Genomic DNA, 6000 nt, shown 5'->3' with positions numbered 1-6000 from the left:
GATCGGCTTTGGGGACTACTATCGGAGTAAATGACCATGGGTAGCCTAGCCGGCTCCCCCTGGCCCTTCTGAAAAAATTACGAGCCGATCCGGCCCCCAAGAATCCAAGACGTGGGGCCGCCTTCCCCTTGCCGGCTGTCTCCCAGGCCGACTATCGGAAGGCGGCCTGGCTTTAGCCCTCATGAAGAAAGCCGCGGGAGGGCCGTCTCCAAGAAGCCGGCCATGAGAAGGCCGACTCCAAGAGGCCAGCTCCCACAAAGCGGTCAAGATCGTACCCTCGGAGTCTACATCCACATAACGGCGATGTGGCGGGGCGTGGCTACAGTAAAGCCTGCCACCCCCGAATCCCGGAGCATGCCTGGCATAGTGCGCCGTACAGGGTGGCCATGACCCGTCCGGCGCGGTACTGTTGCCACGTTGACCCTGATGCCACCCACGATGGGCTGTCAGCGCGGCCCACGGGCGGTGGGCCCCTTCAGGTAGAGAGAAACCCGAAGGAGGCCATGCCTCCCCCAGTCGGCCCAAGACAGGGCCGGCTCCCCGCAGCCGGCTTGCCTCCTCCCTCGAAGGAGATGCCCCATTAAGGAGACAAAACGCAGTGAGGCTACAGCTATCGCCCGCCGGGCGGCGGCACTGTAGCCACGCCCACATCGGCGAAGCCCTCGTCACCAGGTTGAGGCAACAGTAACCAGCCACCGACAAGGCCCTGGACAGTGGGGCCTGCCTGTCGACCAAGGAGCCGGTAGCCGGCGGGCCCCAGCAGCCGGCGCAAAAGCCGGCGAGCGTAGACACAGACGGCTGGGGCCCATGCCCAGCCGGATTACCATTGTATCCCCGGGGGTGGGCCTATATAAACCCCCCGGGGCACCCATGCAAAGCGTTGATCTGAGCTAGTTTTAGACAACACATAGAGAGGAGAAGAAAGCGAGCCGTGCCCTTCTTCCTCCTCTCGCCAAACAGCTGAAGGAGCATCTTGTAGCCACTCGTTCATCTAGTGATCATGCGGAGACCCCGCAGAGCAGCAGTAGGGGTGTTATCTCCTCGGAGAGCCCCGAAGCTGGGTAAGATTCGCCGGCGTGCATGTCTTCGCCTCATCCCACTTCCAAGCACCGCCGACGTCTTACTGGCTCCCACAATGATAAGCCACCCGTTGGCATATGTCGCACCTACCACCCGACAGACTGCGTGATATGCAAGACAGTCGACGGGTGCTTTTGCGGACCCAAAAACCCCACACCCCCGGGAGGGACCCCGTCAGGGAGTGCGGCGGCTATGGGCTGCCCTAGGTCGATTCGCTCGCCCCTAGAGCCTCGGAATTCGCAGCTCTCAAACACGAAGAACAACGAAGAACGAGAGAGAAAAACGGTGGAGAGATAAAACGTAGATGAAAAAGTAGTATATTGATTTGTTCGATTGTGTGTTGTTCAATCGGCCATCACCCCCAACATATATAAGAGGCGGCTGGACTTCCCGTACAAGAAAAGAAATTATCTAGGCTTTCCTTACAAGAAAATTACATCAATTCACATCGAAAACCCTAGTCAAATTCGCACTGGTTTATCCGAACTTTCCAAAACTGTTCGGTTTAAACTGGCTACACCTTGCGGGTCTTTTTTGCGGTGGTAAACAATCTCGGATGAAAACAAGCCCAAAAGCAATCTTGACCGTTTCGACGAGAAGAACAAGTTTCATGTTGAAGGTTTTTTGATCAGAGATCATCTTGAGGGTCAGATCGGTCTCGCAACACAGGCTATTTCCTCGCGCTACCCATCAGACATGTGTCTGGTGGGGCGCACCACATCTTGCCTCGTGATAGGGTTGCACTCCGATTGCTATAACTTTTGCATAGGAACTCGGATTTGAACGATTTTTATATCAAAATCGATCGTTTCGACGAGACGAAGACAACCCGTGTAGATCATTTTTTTCATTTGAGGTTGTCTTGGGGGCTTAATCGGCTAAACTGTACTTTGAATATAAGATCTTGGTACTTTGAGCATAGTTTCGGCCTTCGAGATGAAATCGGACGGCGATGACCCAAATTTCAAAGATGTTCATATCAATAATACGGAAATCTTTCATGTAGATCATTTCTCCATTTGAGTTCATCTAGATAATCATTTGAGCCCATCTTCAGCTTCTGGTTGGATTGGCCTTGACAGTTTCCACCCCAGCAAGCTTTTTCCCGGCAAGCTTTTCAGCCCCGGCAAGGTCTTTGCCCGGCAAGCTTTTCCCCCGGCAAGGTCTTCGCCTGGCAAGCTTTTCCCCCGGCAAGGTCTTCGCCCGGCAAGCTTTTCCCCCGGCAAGGTCTTCGCCCGGCAAGCTTTTCTTCGGGCAATCTTTCCTCCCCGGCAAGCTTTCCACGCCGGCAAGCTTCTCCGATGGCAAGGTTTTACCCTGGCAAGGTTTCATTCAGCCGGCAAAGGCCGAACACTTTCTCACTCAGGGTCGGCCCACGAAGTGTTGTCTCTAACTTTTGCATATAAATCCAGATTCGTGACCATGCCAAAATCTGGTGTCAACACTATGTATCTTGTTACAGTGGTTCATGCAGTTAATTGAGGCCACAATGTAATAAATTCCAAACGTTCACACGCTAGTCCAGCGCTCATGTGGAACACTCACATTAAACTCGTCTTCATAAAAAACTTGAAAAGCATAAGTTAAGCAATTTTATACATCTCAATGATTCATAGAACATAACAAACATATACTAGTTCACAGCAAAAGACAAAGTTGTGAGATGGTTTACAAATCAGGAAAAAAACAAGCAAGGCTTCTCTCTGAGCAAAGGGCCTCCCTGCAGGCTTAAATTTTCTGGAGTTCACTCTGGTTTTTCTTGTTGCCACGATATAGGTTCTCTCATTCCAGAATAACCAATTATAATTGTGATATCAACTGGAATGCTGAAATGAACCATGCAGTGTACCAGCCAGCTGAAATGCTTGTGCATTCCACTAAATTTAAGCACCGCTATTTGCAGAAATAAGCAGACCACAATGCCTCTTGTCTGTGCACCTGTCCAAAAAACCGCCGTGCAGCCATGCCAGCTAGTCCTTGGTCCATGGATGAACTGGTAGAAAGTGCATTCCGGACTAGAATGCAGTTGTTTTCGCTCGTCCCTGCACTAGAATCAGGAAGTAAAACGTACGAATCAGCTTCTTTTAGATTGCGTTGGTCATTCTACCTTAGTTACTACCAATGTAGGGATACCTTGAAGACGGGAGGTTAGACGACGACAGCGAGGGATAGCCATCTCATTTTGCGCAGTTGTACTAAAACTGAGGTGTGTGCTTTTGATTGCGCGGATAGAAACGATACGGAGACAGACATCCCAAAACGATATGGAGACAGACATCCCTGTTTGCGCAAATAAGATATACGGTTATTTAAACAGTGACAGATATTACTACTTTCCCCCATTTCCTCTTAGAACCAAGTCCTAGATTCATGCTACAGCTTTCCCACTTTCTTCCCTGTTTGAACCAATGCTTTGAGTCGACTATATGAAATAGCTTTACTTCTAATCTACTACTACTATAATGCGGCAGTTTTGAAATCGGATTTACCACTCCATCTTCGGTTCTCCCACCCAAACAAGCATTGGCTCAAAATCCACCGTTCGTTTCCCGTCTCATGCATATCACTGCCGTCCATCAAACAAAGGATGACATGATCTGACGGCTAAGAGCTGCAGGATTCACTCCCGCTCCTTGTGCACATGGCCGACTCTGCTCTCCAAGTAAACAAATAAAGAAGTCCCTGTTGAATCTGGATTGCACCTACTGAAGTTGAGAAATGTCTAGAAACTGCTGCCACCTCCTCACATGCAAGTACGACAAGTTGGCAAATAGCTAGCACATTTTGGTTCCCCGTTGTCACCTGGGAAATAAACACTCTACTACTAACTTATTTTCTTAGATTACTGTAAAAATGGATTTTTTTAGATGCCGCTATACTGCAAAGTTTACACTATTCACATAACATAACATTGCATGGCTGATGCTAGCTAAAGTTTTATTCTGCTTCATCGAGAAATGTAATATTTTTATTATTCGCAGAAAAAGTGTAATATTTTATTTCAGTCATACATAAGCTATACCTCAAGCTAATACAGGACATGAGTGTCTGTCAGACCTAAATGACTTATTTAGTTGCACAAAATAGTCCATAAACATGCATGTAAACCGTCAAACAACTCTGGAACTATACATCAGTGGAACCCAGGAAACATCATATAATAAAACTACAACTTTTATCTTGTAATCAAATTCTTACTTGGAACTCAGTTTGATTTGTGCAAGTGATTTGCTTCTTATTTCAGAATAGTCCTTAGATCATGCAAATAAACACACTATGATATCTACTCAAGATACGAGTACCCATTTCTCTCTCTAAAACAGAAGGTATATGAGTATCTATCATACAGAACATACGTGCAAAGCACGTGCCTTAGTAGAAGTCTAGGTGGCTTTGGAACAATGGACGGAAGTAGAAAAGGATCCACACGAAGGGAGCTGGGGCAGTAGAGCAAGGCAGGTTTCGAAGGAATATATACCTGAGGGTCGTCGGCATGTCGCAAAGACGGCGTCGGGAGGCCGCATCTTGGCCACAATACCGCAAGGAGGAAGAAGAGGTCGGAGGCCCTCCCGAGCCGGCGCTCTCTCAGAGAGAATGGCACGACCACCGATCGGGACGCGCAGGCAGCCATTGGTCTCCTCCCTCCCCCCGACGACAGCGTGAACGATGCACCTACACCCCTGCCCCGGTCGAGGTTGTCCGGCCGGATTTGTGACCAGCCATGAGCTGAGAGAGAGTGTGGCCACCTATGTGTTGCTTAGATCTGGAGAGCATGAGAGAGTGAACGAGAGGAACCCTAGTAAAGCAAGCGCTAAGGCTCCTGCTTTTATATATAGTGTTGTGATTTTGTTGTACCAGCTTCAAAAAAATGCGCTCCTGCATGTACCCGCGAGTGGGTGTGAGAGAACTAGTGCGTGCGTGCACCGCTTCTCTTTGTGAGAGTACAATATACTATGCCCAAAGAACGTTTGCCGCAAGAGTAATAGTACAAGTGCGTGATGTGTGAGCTAAAATAAAATGTGCATGCTGTCTTTTGTTTTTTAGAAGTTCTGAGGGTAGGGTGTGAAGAGCACATATGTGCGTGACGTCTACCTGCAGATAGACGGTGGGTGCGATGTGCGAGTCTGCGAGAGGACTCGGGAGAGTCGTGACTCGTGAGGGTGCGTGTGCGTGAGAGAGAGGGGGCACGTATCAATGCAATGCATGTGTCCGTAAATCATTATCTGACAAATGTTCACCACAAGCCTTTTCCTGACGAATGCCATAAGGACCGTTAGATCGGCATTCGATAGTGTCAGTTTTGCCATGTCATTTAACAGAACAATCACTCCTCCTACACACAAATCTTCCACGTGAGTGTTAGCAACTGCCGTGTGCTCCCTCTGTTCCGAAATGCAGTGCATATAACCAAATTGCACATGTAGAATACCATGTATGTATCATTTCATTCATCTTCGAGAGGTAACTATAAAGTTGGGAGAGGAGTGTACAAAGAAAGACCATCGTATCACCCGCAGCAATTTCAAGCATCCTTTAGTGTCGAGGAATATCATAGGAACTCTATATGATATGATTTTTATAGGATTTTTTACTTTAGAGCCAATTGGTTCATAGGAATAGATTCATATACTCCACATTTCAAAGGAAATAAACATGATATCATTTCTATAGCTTTAGAGCCACTTGGTTCATATGAATGGATTCCTATACTCCCTTAATTTCAAAGGAAAATAAACATTAGCGTATATTCAATAGAAAAGTTCCTATGATATGAACCAAATTACATCTCTTTTCTAATCCCTCCTCATAGGAAGTGAGAAACATGTCATCTCTATATTCAATAGAAAAGTTCCTACGATGTGAACCAAATGACATCTGTTTTCCAATCCCTACTCATAGGAATTGAGATGCTCCATGTCA

This window comes from Triticum aestivum, chromosome 4A, assembly GCF_018294505.1.
Source record: "Triticum aestivum cultivar Chinese Spring chromosome 4A, IWGSC CS RefSeq v2.1, whole genome shotgun sequence".
NCBI lineage: Eukaryota > Viridiplantae > Streptophyta > Magnoliopsida > Poales > Poaceae > Triticum > Triticum aestivum.
Note: the sequence above shows the minus strand (reverse complement) of the source record.